Source organism: Alosa sapidissima, chromosome 2 (assembly GCF_018492685.1).
Source record: "Alosa sapidissima isolate fAloSap1 chromosome 2, fAloSap1.pri, whole genome shotgun sequence".
Classification (NCBI taxonomy): Eukaryota; Metazoa; Chordata; class Actinopteri; order Clupeiformes; family Clupeidae; genus Alosa; species Alosa sapidissima.
The window spans coordinates 9456635-9473676 of record NC_055958.1 but is presented as its reverse complement, the minus strand read 5'-3'; the positions used below and the strand labels follow the sequence as shown (position 1 = coordinate 9473676).

General features: G+C 38.4%; 1 protein-coding gene across 5 annotated transcripts in view; it reads right to left on the bottom strand.

Annotated features, from left to right (window-relative positions):
* Window positions 1-200: 200 nt before the first annotated feature.
* The window catches only part of dab2 (DAB adaptor protein 2), a 235420-nt gene continuing 218578 nt past the window's right edge, over window positions 201-17042 (bottom strand). For all 5 annotated transcript variants that reach the window (XM_042066207.1, XM_042066191.1, XM_042066216.1 and 2 more), the window contains one exon: window positions 201-688. The gene's annotated coding sequence lies outside the window, so the exon portion shown is untranslated. The remainder of the gene's footprint in view (window positions 689-17042) is intronic.

Here is a 17042-nt window from a genome sequence, read left to right as displayed (position 1 = left end):
TGTGATTGTGTGCTTCTTTGTCAATCGGACCTTCGTCAAAATGAAACGCCATTGTGTGACAAGTGTAAAAATAGCTGAACTTGCACTGAAATAACCAAACATAATTGAATATAACCTGAACAAAACCTACCCCCTACCAGGTTAAGTTAACATATCCAGTTAAGCCAAATACAAAAAGAAAGCTCATATCCACATATACATATGTATCAATAATAGTTTTTATTGAACAGTTTTGTAGTTTGTAGAGTTTGAAGATTATGTGATGATTATGTAATGATTATGTGACAATATAGTATGTGCTAATATAGACATCTTCACATAAGAAATAAGAAGTGATGTAAGTATAGACAACATTTTTTAGTATTATGTCAGCTGAGAGAAGTAGCTCAATAAAATAAACACATGACATTATAATTACTAATATTTTGAATAAGAATCTTCTCTTTACATTACTGAAAACAAAAAACTAATTTGGAACACACAGTATAAGTTTACATTTTTCCATTTACTGGGTACAAAATCTTTCATCTCCATAAGGATTGTAGGCTAAATCAAAGACGCTCTTTTATTATATAATCAGCTGTGTGTGTTAGTATACACATTAAACATATTGAATAACACATCCAAGGCAGAGATGGGGTTGTTGATCTGATGTCCATTTTCAATCCAGACCTCTCATCAAGAACAACTGTAATGAGGAAAGCAAGGAAAGAATATTGTAAGTCATAGGGAGAATAGCATAAACCAGGGTTTCTCAAAGTGGATGCCGCAGCACCCTATGGTGCATTCTAAAAATAAGAACAACTTAATGCCTACCTGTCTTCCAATACCATTCTAAGTCCTTACCAATCAGGTTTCAGCAGTACCAACACTGCAGCAACTCTTGTGGTAAATGACATAGCCTTCACTATTGACAATAGGCAATACTGTGCAGCCTTGTTTATCGATGTATCCAAAGCTTTTGATACTGTCAACCACAGTATACTTATTGAAAGACTGGCCTCCCTGGGGTTTGACTACCTTCACTGGTTTCAAAGCTATCTAACTGACAGGACACAGAGTATAGATGCTGCAGGTATAATGTCAGACGTCTTGGAGATAAAAAATGGTGTTCCACAGACATCTTCACATAACAAATAAGAGGTGATGAAAATATAGACAACAAGGTTCTATCTTGGGCCCGCTACTGTTAACACTATACATAAATGACATCTGTGCCTCAATATGTAGTAGCCTATATTTAGGATTCAGCTGAAAAACTGTAGCACTCTTGCAAAACTCGTTTGGAAAAGAAGATATCATGTGATGTCGTGGTCTTATCGCCCTCTCACGGTGAATTGATGAACAGATGAATATTATGTGATTGTGTGCTTCTTTGTCAATCGGACCTTCGTCAAAATGAAACGCCATTGTGTGACAAGTGTAAAAATAGCTGAACTTGCACTGAAAAGCACATTGTAAAGCTCACTTCTATGCGGATGACACAATTTCCTATGCTTCTGCACCAGTGGCGTAGCCAGAAATGTTCAAATGGGTGGGCACAGAAAAAAACAGGTGGGCAAAGCCAATTTCATTGAACATAAGGCCTAGATTAGATGCATACAAACATTAATCATAGGCATATTATATTTATGACATAACTTATGTTATTTATTTAATTTATTGAACGCATTTGATCACAGCCGACAAATTATGCAGAAACATTTTCAACCGGAGCAAAAAACAGATTGACCATATTGGACAAGTGCAAAGCCTTATCATAGGCATGGTACATTCATGACATGAAAAGTGGAACTTATTAAACGAATTTCATCATATCTGACAAATTATGTAGTCGGCTAAACATTTTAAACTTGCGCAAAACTCCATGAACCCAGCATTGGCCTGTCACATAAAACACAAATTGAAGCATCAGATTGACCATTGGACAATCCTACTGCAAAGCCTTTTCATAGGCATGCTACGTTTAAGACATAAAAAGTGGAATATGAACACAGCTGACAATTACGCAGAAACATTTTAAACGGAGCAAAACAATGCATGCAGCTTCAGCGCGTCACATAAACACAATTGAAAGATTGATCATATTGGACAACTGTAAAGCGTTATCATAGGCATGTAACTTTTATGACATGAAAAAGTGAAATTTATTAAACGCTTTCGATCACAGCAATACGCCGTTAGGCCTCCATGAACGTACAGTGGGTGCTAGATAAAAATGGACACTTCACTCACGAAAAACGTGATTCACGCAGCTACGTGAAATGTAAGTACAACTGCAGCCGCTTGGGGGCAGCATAAGTCCGCTGTGGCGTTCCGCGGTCGAACCGGACGGAGCGTTCGACAGCAAGGGCCGTGATTGGCCGAGTTTTCAGTGTGTTGTTTGCCGGTGTTTTTAGCAACCCCTGCAACATGCTGGTTCACTGTAGCCTATAAGCTTTGTACATAATGTCAAACATAGTTTTGGATTCAGTGGCAGGATTTCTTGATTGTACAGTGCCTGTCTCTCAGTAATGTTTTAAAATGAGAGCTTCGTCAGCTGGCAGTAGGCTACTTTGTGGGCAGTCATGATTCATGAGAGGTTCGCTTGCAAACAGAACATAAATATGCTGCCCAGAATCCTTGTGAATAGTTCTGAACAAAATGACAGCATTCATATGACAAAAGAAAACGAATTCGGTCACTCAAGGCTGTGCCACAGCAACCAGTGGACAGTCCCTACCCAATACTCGATGCAGCTAGCGTTGTCTGACGGTCGAGTGGGTTAATGCGCGTATTTCCAGAACAGGTCTGCAACTTTCAGGCAGTCCTGAGTTCAAATCCAGGCAGGAGTAATGATGCGACATTTTTCTTTAGAAATCTTTTTATTGAATCGAAGTTGTAGCCTACTACAGACAGTCGATGAGGTGTTCTGAAGTAGGCTTAGGCTGGGTGTAGGCTACTTTGAAACTTCTGCGGGGTAACGGGAGCATTTGTTTTTAAAACAACTATGTGTTGCCACACATAATCCCACGACTGACATACACACGGCGTCTCAAGCGGTGTCTTGCTCGCAAATCTACGCCACCACCATCCATTAGTCTTAACAACAGACGGACAGTTTCTCGGTCTGTAATTATGCCAGCCATCCAGCACTTCTGGTGCATCCATCTATAGCCATGCAATTGACCCGAAGTCTGGAGTTGCTGATGGATGAACTCTGCAACTTCAGCAACATCAGTTTTATTGCGCCGACGCCAGAGGTGCTTTATTTGCAAGGTTCTCTGTAAAGTGTGGAGGCTTATTTCAATATTATGCTCTTCATGTAAAAGCGTTTGTATCTCAGTGTTTGTAAAACCACGTCGAAAATAGTTTTCAATGATCGAATCCATCTTGAATGACCACGGAAATATAAGGGGCAAAGCATTTCCTATTTAGTCATAGCGAAATATGTCAGAATAACGAGATACTATCTCACAATGAGACACTATCTCACAATAACGAGATACTATGTCACAATAACGAGATACTATCAATAATGAGATACTATCTCACAATAATGAGATATATCTCACAATAATGAGATACTACGTCAGAATAACAAGATGGTATCTCACAATAACGAGATACTATCTCACAATAATGAGATACTATCTCACAATAACGAGATACTATGTCAGAATAATGACATAGTATCTCACAATAATGAGATATAATAGATCAGATTTTTTTTTATGTGGCGCAAACGGGCTTCCATACCATTTAGCCTAACGTGACTTCAGAGGGACAGGTTTCAGGAACTAAGACAGGCCCATCTTGTCTGACTCACCTCACGTTAACCCATGCATTAAACCACTTTGTCACTTGAACGCTTGAACATACCGGTAGTTCACGTTGACAATGGAGAAACGTTTAGCTTACTTTGTTTATGACAGAAATTACGTTTTGTGCCAACACGTTGTAAAAACACAACACTGCCTTTATTTGGTGCAAATCTCCTTTACTTTATAGTCCGCGATTCACATTAGGCCTAGTAGGCCATCACATCACGAGTGCATACAAAATGTTTTGCAATTTACGTTTGTTACTACCAGTCGTTGCGATTCGCAATTGAGACATCCTCTCTCCAGTTTCATTTTTGCTGTTGTTGCGAACGAGCTTAGGCCTATAGACTACGATATGGGAAATACTTTATACGATCAGCTTCAGAAATGAATGGGTTTACCTTGGCCTGTTTTTGCGATGTTGACAAACATGCGTAGCACATGGAAGCTCTTGATAGCGCATGCCACTAACGTCTATAAAAACAATATATTTATGGAATAAAACTAGACAGGTACCTCGGATTAGCATTGCTGTTTATTCTTAAACTGCAATTTTTCATAAGAAAGTTAATGCTTTAAATAGGCTACATCATTACAATATGTAATATATGAACTGAAACTGGGCGGGCCATAATAACCTCTGACTAGTTTGGCCTACTTATTAAATTGCATACGTCGATGGATTAAAATTAAAAAGCAAATGTGCGTCTCTGTGCTGATTCTGATACCGTGGCGGTATTAATTAAACCGTGGGGGGCCGCCATGCTGAAATAAACATAGAGAATACGTTTCTCTTAATAAGAGAAATGCCTAGCTAAAATCTTTTATTGCTATTCAGGAGTACTCCTAGTGGTAAGACAAAAGGCTTTGTGAATAATGGCCCCTGGTGTCTAACCCAATGCACAGCCTATTTAGACAAAATAATGGTCGAATATTACTGATGATATTTCATTGTAATTTAATTGGTTAACCCTTAGAACCCTAAGATGTTTTAAGGGCATTTTCACTACCTATATTCATAAGGATTTATTCTGGTCATTGTAAGTGCCAAACACACATATTATATATATATATATATATATATCATTTCATGTATTTGTAGCATTGATTTTATTTAGATTTTTAAAGAATTAAAATATAAAAAGCGTATTATAAAAATTATTATATTTAACATGTATCTCACCACAGCAAGCTCATAGCTCTACATACATTTCATGTGTGTGTAGGGCAGACTGTCCTGTCGGGCAATATAATTGCCATGTTGGAGGGATACTCTGGGGCTGAGCAATTTACAGAAATATGTGGTGTGTGATTTACGGAAATAAATGCCATTTTTTATTTAGTGATGAAAAATGACCTTTCTGCGCTCCATATCTGTGACACGAACTGATCTGACCTGACTTGATCCGAGTTTGCGTGTTAGCCTGTGTGTGCCTATGGTGTACTTATAATGATTCTCAACTTTTTAATGCATTGCCATGAACAAAGTAAAGGCAAAAAAGGTGTTTCTTTGTTGAACAAATTGAGATGCAATGTGAGCCATGAATTGGATGCCATGCAGGAATTTCGTAGGATCTCAAAACCGGATTATGAACATGCTTTGGCATAGAGAAACACACAATATTGTTGGATTATAAACATGCTTTGCCACAAAAACAGACAAAAACGTCCAGCTATATGAAGTTATTATTTTGCGGTCACTTTGTCTGTTTTATAACCCAGAAGGATGTACTTGGTATCAAATAATAGCTCTGTGTCCAGGGCTCGAAATTAACTTTTTTTCTCAGTGTCCCGCAGCTGTCCCGAATTCTACTTGCCACTGTCCCGGACTTAAACACCAGTGTCCCAAATTCAAGTTCTTGTTTTTAATAAACAGCATAATAATCAGTAACTTGCATCACTTAATTAACTCGTTCTGGTCCACCATGTCAGTTCTGAACAATTTATTAAACACCATTTCATTAATCATCTGCTGTTTCACACACTCATTTTCAGAGATTGCGCTTTTGGCTCTTTTTTGAGGTTGCACTAAACATTCATTGTCCATCGTTTTGACGGACAGGGTTGTAAAACATTCCGTCAATAATCTATTTTCACGTGTCTTTAATTTCAATGTCAGTTTGGTATGATGTCATGGCCACAGATCTCAGTGAAAACAGTAAGTAGCCTAGCGTGGGAAATTACCACAAAGCTGTCAGATAGGCTAGCCTACTCTCCTGCCACGCTGTCACCCTCAAATGCGTTCCCAATTAAATGAATTAGCAAAACGTAGTTAGAATATGTATCTCGATGTAACAAGCTGTTTTGACATTGTAAACGTTCTCTAAGAAGAGTGTAAAGCAGTTTGCAGTACCACAACGTTAACCACAACGTTGTCTATTGCTGGAAAAAATAGCGAGCGGCCTATTTTAATAATTTGATAAACTAATAAATGCTCGGCGGGCCGGATTAAAGTGCATGGCCGCAGTTTGGACACCCCTTAGAACTGCCACAGCGAAATGTCAAATGCTAACTTAAATAACTGTTTTCATTGTTATAGGCTACCTTGCAACACTATCGTTTTGTCAAATCGCAGTTGCAGTAGGCTATTTAGCTCAGCATGATATTGGTGACGTTTGTCTGTCAATGACAGAAAACACGTACCGTTTTAGTCAAAGAGGACTGTCATCTCGTTTTTTTTTAGAACACCAGTGTAACCTTAGGCCTACACTATCAGTCAAAAATGTTCACAATGTCATGAAAACATATGCCATTTACCTGCCTGCTAGTTAGGTAAGTTAACCTCTATATCGGAAAGTGACCCATTAGGCCTACCGCCCTTGCCCTACTTTTGTGTCGGCCTATAAGTCACAATATTCATTTAACCAATACGGCAGATTCCTAAGGAAACGCAAGCACCCAGCCCATTTGGGTATCTTACTATATTTGTACCAAAAATAACATTGTAGCCTACAGTGATTTGAAGAGCAGTAGCCTAAACAGTGTTGTAAGGCTGCGTGTACAAAACCGCTTTACAGATTTCTTTACAGATCAGCTGGCTAACGCTGCTTTTGCCAGCTGCCCGTCACGCCAGGTCAAATTTTGTATAGGCCAGATTCTGTATTTTATTCAGACAAGAAAGATACGTTTAGATTCCCATGTGAACAGTTTAGGGAAAAAGTACCTATTTTGAAATTTGCTTTGCCATTTTTTCTACTGTCCCAGAGTTGTCCCAGACATCATTCTATTGTGTCCCGGAAGCATTTTTTATGGTCCCCGGGACGTCGGGACATCGTTAATTTCGAGCCCTGTCTGTGTCTCCTCTTTCATCTGACATGCATGGCATATCTATCCGATCACGGGTCCGCGAGTAATTCAAACAAGAGTAATGGGTGTGCAGCGTTGGTTTGTGTACATGACGTTATTATTTTGCAGTCACTTTGTCTGTTTTTATAAGCCAGAAGGATCGATATACATGGTACCAATGGATAGCCCTGTGTCTCCTCTTTCATCTGATATGCTTGCCATATCTATGCGATCACGGGTTCGCGAGTAATTCAAACTAGAGTAATGGGTGCGCATGTGAACGCAGAGAAGTGTGTAGTCTCTTTGGAAAGCCCCACTTCTGCTCTGTCATGCAATAAAAGTTTCATCTCGCTGCGATGAACAGTTCCGGAGCAATGTAACAGAGAAGAAAGGGTGTGTTTTTTTGATGCACTGCGTCAATTGGGTTCTAAGGGTTAAATGACAAATTTCATTACGAAAATATTTCTAAAACTTCAAAAACTCAGTGTCTAAAACTCAGTGTCATTCAGACTTAACCCTTATGTTGCTTGCAGTTTGTTAAATAAAGCGCTGCAGATAACATTATTTATTTCTGATGAATTGCGTTTTTTGATGTCTTTTGCATCTGCTAGGCTCGGCTACTGTCAATGTCCTTGTACAGGTAAATGTTGGTAACAGGCTATAATCAATTAGCTAAATCATTTTTCCAGCTGTTTAAAAAAATGTTGTGCTACATTCAAACGCAAAAAGTGCTTTGATTTCTTTCTCGTTTGAACGTCGGCAAGCAGGCATGTTGCAATTTAAGTGAAATTTCTACAATATCCCAACCTATCCCACTCTGATATTTAGAGTTGTTTCGTTAAGATAAAATTCAAATTCTTATTCTTTTGGGTTCGGCAAAGGACGTTTTTTGCCTTTTTTATTCATGCCCTTTACAACTATGCTTATCCGCCCTGGCAAACTTGTCCATTATGCATCGATCAGGAATCAAACCCTGCTCGCCCTCGTCGGAGTCCTGCGCATTCTTATTAGTCTGTCAACTCTATGGGAACGAAGTGACAAATGGCTCAACTGTCTCTGACTGTTCTACTCACTTGGGTTAAACAAAATGAAAAGGCATTTTTGTTCAGAATCTTTGCTGCGCCAGTTCCATTGATTGTAGCGGAAAATAGGGTACGTCTTTGACTTAACGCATCCGTCTCTGGTGTCCAGTTTCCAAGTGTCTTGTGCGCTATCATTACACTATCAAATCTATAAGTAACCGTGACAAGTAGGGTATAAGATATATAAACTCACGCTATTGTATTATCATATATGTTTGGTAATGGCTCAACTGTCTCTGATTGTTCTACTGACTTTGACTGACTTGGAAACTGGATGCTCATGGAAGCAGTAAGTCAAGTCGCATCAAAAATAGTAGTGGCAGAACTCCCAAGTGCCACCCGGTGGTTGTTTGGGTCAACTGCAGTTTGTGTCATTTTTGCCGAGAATATGGTGTGCGATGCAGGAAACATGCATGCAGGAAACCGTCCAAACTTAACTGATACCCACTTTAGCTTCGGTGTGTCATCACATCTAATTGAAACAGATTGGCCATATAGGCAAGCCTACTGCAAAGATTAAAACTTCGTTTGAGAGAGAGAGAGAGAGAGAGAGAGACCTCCTCGGTTAGCGATTAGAGAGAGAGAGGGAGAGAGAGAGGAAGAGAGAGAGACCTCTTCGGTTTGCGATTTGACTGATTCTTGAGCTTTCAGCGGAGTGCTGACTTGCACACCTTTCTGTGCAACATAAACGAAGGAAAGCCCGGACAGACGGGCAAGACTGACAAGTAGGCGGGCCTAGGCCCGTCCGTGACTACGCCTATGTTCTGCACCTACAGCAGAGCAAGCAGTAGCACATCTTCAATGTGCTTTTGACTATGTACAGCAATCTCTGCATAGCCTTAAATTGACCCTGAATGAGTCTAAAACAAAATGAATGGTCTTTTCTACAAAATAAGGAGAAAGCCTATCCCTGATGTCCATAAAATTCACTCTTACTGGGGAAAACATTGAGCGAGTCAGTATTTCTCAGATTTCGGGCCTATTTGGGTTACTGAAATTTTGAAAAATAAAATTCAAAATTTGACTAATTGGTATGCATCAAATTATCAGTCATTTTGATAGGAGTAACCTTGTGAGCTTGGTTGAGACCACAATATAAGGGAATTTATGATTTTTTGTAATTCTTCAGGTAAATGTCATTACCATCACATCATCTAATATGTACATTTTAAAGATGAAATGATCAATCAATGATCAATTAATGATCCATTATGGTTTCACATGAAGTCTATTTTATCTTGAACTTATTAGAATTGTTGAATTTTACTTACAACATGAATTATAGTCGTTTAAGTATCTTATTTTTTTGCTTTTTCACTCGACCCTGGCTTGGAATTTCATTTATTTGAAATAAATGCCATATATCATATCTGTTTTCATCCAGTGGCAATTTAGACTGTCCAACATTGTCAAAAATATCAAATTAATGTCATTTATTGTAATTTATACATAATCTATTGGCAAAAATATGCTTGGTGATGGTGATGACATTGCAGTTCTGGTAATGACATTTGTTTCAGTGATGACAAATCACTGATTGCAATCTATTGCAATTAAATGTTTATAATTTAGAAACCCAAGTTGAACTGACTTTGTGGAAGAAAAAATGTATTTCTTTTAAAAAAATTACTTTAAATGTATCTGCAAAAATGTCATCACCAACACAGTCGTCATTACCACTACATTTCAAGCTATAATGTGCTGGTAATGACTGTGTTGGTGATGACATATATACCGAAAAACTACCCTGAGAAGCAAAAATGATCACCATGCAAGTGTAGCTAGCTAAAATTTCAGGAATATTCAAAAATACAGAAATACAATGCATATGGTAATGACACAATAAGTGTACATGCCCAAAACGAGGGATAAAGAGTAGATTTTGTTATGTTTCTGGACATCAAGGCATCAATCTTTCTGCTTGACACTCATGTATTCCACTGTGATATTAGGTGACCATGGTTACCAAATATTGTTTTGATAAAAAAACAGTAGCAAAGTGCCTTTATGTAGAGTGTGCTGGTAATGACGGTTAAACCATGGGACAGGTAAACATTAAGCAAAATAAAGCAGGAAATGCATATGCATAATGTGTGCATGTTTTTAATTTTTGATAAATAATGTTTGAGATATGGCACAATATGTGAAAACTCTGGTTGCGGACAACACCAAAACACTGATATTGTACCATAAAACGCCAATAAAATGTGTCTAAATCATGAATAGGAGCAACCATTAAAAAAGTCTAGGCTTGTTTTTCTTTATACTAATTAGTGATGCTAAACATTATTAGATTTAATGTGTTTTAATAGAATTACACCCTGTGGACAGAAATAGGCCCCAATTCTGGGAAATACCCAATTATAAATATCTGGCTGGATGACAGACTATTTTTTAAAACACATGTGCTTGAACTACAGAATAAAGTCATGTCTCTCCCATGAAAAATAGACTGTTGATAGTTCAATCAACAATACTATCAGTTTTACACTATGGCGTTGTGTATATACATGCTTCCACCTCAACACTGAAACCACTTGATACAGTATACCACAGTGCCATACGTTTTATTACCGGTGATGGATTTAGAACTCATCATTGCACACTTTACCAGAATATGGATTGGTCTTCCTTATCAGATAGGAGGGATAGACATTGCCTCCTCTTGCCTTAGGTCCCTGTTAAAATTGAAGTCTATATGTCACAATATCAGGGCACAAAGTCTCATCTCATCTCCACTGAAACCCCATACGTGAGATCTGATTTTGGGAAATCTACTTTCAGCTTTTTTGCACCTCATAAATGGAACAAACTGCAAAAAAGTCTGAAACTAAGCCTATTTGTATCAGTTTTGTTTTTTTTAATGATATGACTATGGTACAGTACCCTTGTTTTTAACTAACTCGATTTTGCCTGATTTATGTCTTTATTTTTCTTGGGTGTTCTTACATTTTGATTGTATTCTTCTAGAAGTATATGTATTTTGTACTCTGTTTTTTGGACTGTTTGCCATCAGGGTTTGCGGCAAAAGAGCTTTCTGGGCTCAGTCAAATTTCCCTGAATAAACAAATTCATATTATAAGAGGGTTCTATATATAGATCCCTGGGGTTCTATAATTGGTAGGAATGAACCATTAGGGAAGAACCATTTTCAAAAAAAAAATTCTATATTGAACCATGTGATAACAAGAAGCCACTTTTTGTTGAAATGTTTCTTAACTTGCCATGGAATTAAAAAAATAGGCCTATATGTTTGGCTGGCCATCATTTGTATCAAATTAACCATTAACCAAACTGAAGGATAACTGGACAGACCACTTTGCATTAGGACCACAGAGTGAGTAATGAGTAAAATTAACAATTTGTATTACTTACTCAGTTTTTATCAACTTTTCATTAACACTCACAACATAAGTAATTTGGGGTCGAAAAAGTGGACCAACTTACTGACAGTGAGCTGAGGCTACTAGTACAACTTTAATTCAACCTTCAGACATTTGCAGATCAGTCCTCATTTTCTTGCCGGTTCAGGTGCAGATGGATATCAGTAATTCGATGAGATATCTTGTATATATATATATGTGCTTTCTTGCTAACAGTGACAACAATAGCTAGCTAATAGTTAATGTTAAGTTGCTGGGAGAAGGAGTAAGGGTGTGAAAAAAGTGTCTGCTAACATTAGTGAACATTTACATTACATGTGTTAAGCTCATTTTATATTCATTACGTTAGCTACGAGGCAAATGAAACAGGTGCTACTGTAAGACCAGCCTTCATTCTAGCATTAACATTAGGCTGAATATCTTTCATCCAAGCTATTTGTAACTAACAATGTAGAAATCAGTGAACTTTGGATTGTATTGCTCACCATTTTTCATGATCTGCTAGGCTATTATCTCTTTGTCGAACTCTCATTGCAAACATATACGAGAGACTGTGCAGCGTAGCTAACGGGCTGCTGTTCACTTGTCATTTTGGACGTGAGCTAAAGTTGGACATAGCAACAGTTACTAGGTGGGGCGGGTCTACCACTGAATGACTGACAGTTCAAGAGGATCTTTGCAATAACTTTAGATTAGAATTAATTCTGAAAATATATTATAATATTTATATTTCAGAAAAAAATGAAACAAAATCACCACACCAATTATGGGTTACGATAATTATTTCAACCTGATAATGAATGATGATGAAAATACATAACTATCCCAGAGCAACTACAACTACATTTGCGGTTCCGAGGAACTGCAAGAGTGGGTTTGATCAGAGGCATGGAACTCGGCCTCATCCAAGGATTCCAACGGTACCTCATTTATGAAAATCGGGCACACGGATCAAAAGTTATCTGCATTAACGCAACATCCAATAAGCTAAAACGCATAAATACTGTGGTTGCTATGCTGGTTGCTAGGGCAATCATGCTGCTTGCTATGGTGGTCACTAGGTTAGAAGGCCAGCGCCTCCTGAGAGGCCTGAAGGGTCAGTTCTGAGGTTGTTGGCTGCTGGAACCGAAAAATGGACTGCATTTTCTTAAAAGACAATGTGACTGAAGTGCGGGCAAAGTTTGCACAGAAATGTACGATTTTTCCCACCCTCATCGACCTTGTCATAAAACTTGTTTAAATGATCACATGATGATTACATGAGAAATACTTCTCAAAACAACAGCAATTATATGGGTGCCGTTGTTTTGGGATGTTTCCCTCATGCAAGCATCATACACTGATAGAGTATATGCTATTTAATTACATTTCATTTGAATGCCTGAATGTAAGAATTCAGGAAACACAACACCAGCTTTTAACATTTCTGTTGTTTACTAGTTTATGTAAATCACATAACACATGAACTGTTTACATACTACTGATAGCCCATTACTGTACACAATAATACTGTGCCCATTCATTAACATATATTAAACATCAGTCGTCTTGTTTACACATTTAAACCATATTTGCACTTCAAATTTCGACTCCAAATTGTAGTAACTACATCTACGAAGTCTAAGGAAGATAACCAGGTAGTCTTTTCAAAGATTACGTCGATTTTATGAGAACGCCAGCCCTCAGAAAAGCAGTAACTATTCATTCATTCACTTCCTTTTTTCTAGCTCGCAAAATCGCGGTTGTTCTGTTTACAAATCAAAACCATATTTACACTTCGAATTTCGCCTCCAAATTGTAGTAACTACATCTACGAAGTCTAAGGAAGATAACCATGTAGTCTGTTCAAAGATAAGATCAATTTTGACAGAACTACAGACCTCGTAAAAGTAGTCCCTAAAATGACTCCATTCACTTCATTGCAAAATCGCGGTTGGGCTGTTTACACATTAAAACCATACTAACAATTTACATTTCGACTCCACATCGTTGTAACACCATACCGAGGGTCTTAAGAAGTAAGTAAATTTGGCTGATTACGTTAACGCATTTCCAGGGCTTAGTTGTCATCTAAAAAAAAAGCAGTGGCTATTGCTAACGCATTCATTTTCAATGCTTAGCATGTTAGCTAACATTAATAGGTTTGTATATGTGCTAACGCTTACTTGAACGTTCCCTATTGTGGCTTGTGGGGTAGAATCTAACTTGTTGACACGTTTAACATTACTGTTGTTTACTACTTTATGTAAATCACATGACTATAATAAACTGTAACTTACTGAGAGCTAAGGTAATTCTGATTCAGACTGCCAAGTAATATCCAAACAGTGTGATGAATGGGCATCACGTAAAGCATATGACAACAGCAAATAGCTAACGTTTACGTTAGCCCGTGCTTTCAGGGCACCTCGGAATGACAAGGACCGCCCCCATAGAGCTGGTAAGTTCCGCCCTTTCCGCTATCCCCGCTGGACCTCTAGATTGAAAAATCGTTAATGCAAGTGAATGTGAGTCTGGTCCCGTTTGAATTTTGCCATGAATGTGAACATATGTTGTCTGTGAATTTTTAATATACATTTTCGTGTAAAGATTGCTACAATTGAGCGGGTAGAAGTTTGATGCGGTTAAACTTTGTGAGAGCACTTTGTGGACTACAACTTTCCGCTAGACGACAGCGAACTAGTTTCCCATAACAACCATCAGTTGGTCGAGATGTAGAGGGTTATTAAGATCGACTTTGAACACAGTGAACCATACAACTTTACAATCACACTGTATCATAGTGTTAATGTGTTGAGTGAAGCTAGACATGTTTCGAATATTTTTGTTACCATGTGTGTTTATTCCTGCCGTTACAAAAACTAGCATCTCAGTTAATGTTAGCGATTAGAGCTAGCTCACGTCACAGGCGACAAGTAGTCTTTCTCGTTATGTCTTTTCCACAACTGATAGCCGAAGAATCATATAATATACTGTCAAACTCGTAACATGAAAAATTATATTAAAAATTTACAGACAACATATGTTCACATTCATGGCACAATTCAAACGGGACCAGAAAATAATTATTTTCTCACATTCACTTGCATTGACGATTTTTCAATCTAGAGGTCCACTGGGGGTTTAGCGGATGGGCGGGACTTACCAGCTCTATGGCTACTTTGTTTTTCCGACAGCAAGAGTCGGTCTCAATTGGTGTACTTACGTGAGTACACTTTCGTGTAGTACACTATGTGCACTGTGTGCTTACTGGCGGAGTGCGCAAATCTTAACAAAATAGTATTGTCTCATATCAAACACTAACTCTGTGCACTTCACGGAAATGACGATCGCAAACATTTTAACATAACTTTATTGGCGTCCTCAACTCGACAGTGACATGGTCATACTGTGTCAAAACATGAACCGTTTATGTTATAACTTGCTTGTACCTCCGTAAAGTCTGTTTTCCACTGCTGCTGCTTCAGCTTTGTCAACCGCGATTTCCACGAGTTTGAAAACGCTCCCTCCCCTTCCGCTATTTGGCCAAGATGGCGTCCGTTAAGGGCGAAAAGTGTCCAGCGTTGCACACTCAGCTTTTTGACCGTTATGAGTGCACCATCCGGGAACTTGCAGCGCCCTTCGTGTCGTTGGAATTGTCAGTGTGAACACCCTCATGCACTCAAATTAGGTATTGTAAGTGCAGAAGTACGCGATTTGAGACACAGTCCAAGTGTCATAGACAGTAAAAGAAATGGACGAACAGACTCCGTCGTTTTCAATGGGAGGGCACTGAGTCAAATAGAACATTTTTCAGTTGGTCCCCCCAGTACTGCGCAGACTCACACTTAACTTTGTGACGTTAGCCATCGAACTGAATCTTGTAACTCATATGATAGATACACAGAAATTCTTCTCACACTTCCTTCGCCTTCAAAGTCATCAAAGTTAAACATTTATGTATTATTATTAATATCATCCTCACCAAGTCATGTTAATGTTGAAGCTACCACACATGATCATCATCAAAAACAGTCATGCTAAAACAAAACAAAAAAGTTATAGCCTGAAGCTGATCTTCTTTCCACTTTTCTGACCTATGGTCAATCCATCGAAAACCTCTGAAATGATTAGTGCCGTTTTTAAAAAAATTAGGTTTACTTTTTTTTATTATTAGGTTGCCTCTGTGTAATGCTTTACCTTAACATACGGTCGTGTATGCTAGGTTTTGCTTATGAGTTACCGTCATAGTAAGGTGGACTGAGCTTCTTATCCAAACAATACGGTTATCTCCCTACGGCACGAAAGAGAGATTACGTCAAAGCTAGCTTCCCTCCAACCGAACAAGCTAACCATTCTTCTTACGGGTAACCAACGTTACGGACGAGGTAGTAGAGTCTGTTTTGCCTTTGTAGTGTTTATGTAGATTACACAGAAGCTACAATATCGGCGCAGGATATATGTTATATGAAGTTATGGTATTTCAAAAAAATCCTAGAATGAATGGGCTTCTATGGGAGTTAGCAGAGAGGTGGTCCCTCCAGCCTACGTCGATTCTTCTACTTCCGGGAATTCGCCTGCCCCCTTGGCAAGTGTTCATGTGCTTTGCCATCGGAATGTGTGACAAACACGGATGCCACAACAAAGGTTAAAACATACACTCATATTGCAGCGCCCCCCCATCTCATATTGCAGCCCCCCCCCCCCCCCTCATATTCCTAACCAAACAACTGTATTTGCTTAAAATATAGTGTAAAATGCTTGTGAAAGAAAGATATTCAGCTTTCAAGTGACAAAAACGGCAAATTCCCAAGTTCACATGAAAACTGTTGGACATGAAAGGCCACATGGACTACAAACGAACTACAACGTGACGACAAAAGTGATGACGAGCCCCTAACTGGGCAACTCTGTTAGCAAAATCTAGCGGTTGTGGCTAGATGGGATACAGCTAAGAACGGAAGTTACGTAACAGATAGTGAAATCTCGCCGCTCAGGACCGGAAGTAGGAAGCGATCGTGGATATTCCAAAGGAAACAAGAAAAATAGCTATTTTGCGAACATTAACATCACTTTTATGTTATAAATTCATGTTAGTAATACTATTACAAAATAAATAGTTTAGTTATGATCATGGGTGTCCCAAAGAAGTAAAATATATATAGACACGTAAGTTTAACTTTACCCCGCGTTACGAGAACTTATAATTAAAGACGTCTCAGCCATGGATATCCGTGTCATAAATGAAAACTATTTTTAAAACAATTTTTATGGATCGTTGTGAAAGAGTTGCTTCAATTGCACAACGAACACTGTCATTTCCCTTTGGGGATGGACCATAACTTGCTGTGATGGAGCTGCTAACGATTGGACTAAGATCGTAACTTTTGAAACCTGGCATGCAATATCTCCCTCTGCACGGAGACTCGACTCCATCTGTAGAGAACACAACATGTAGGCTTACATATATGTGCAATGTATTGGCAGTACCATTATGAATCATATAGATA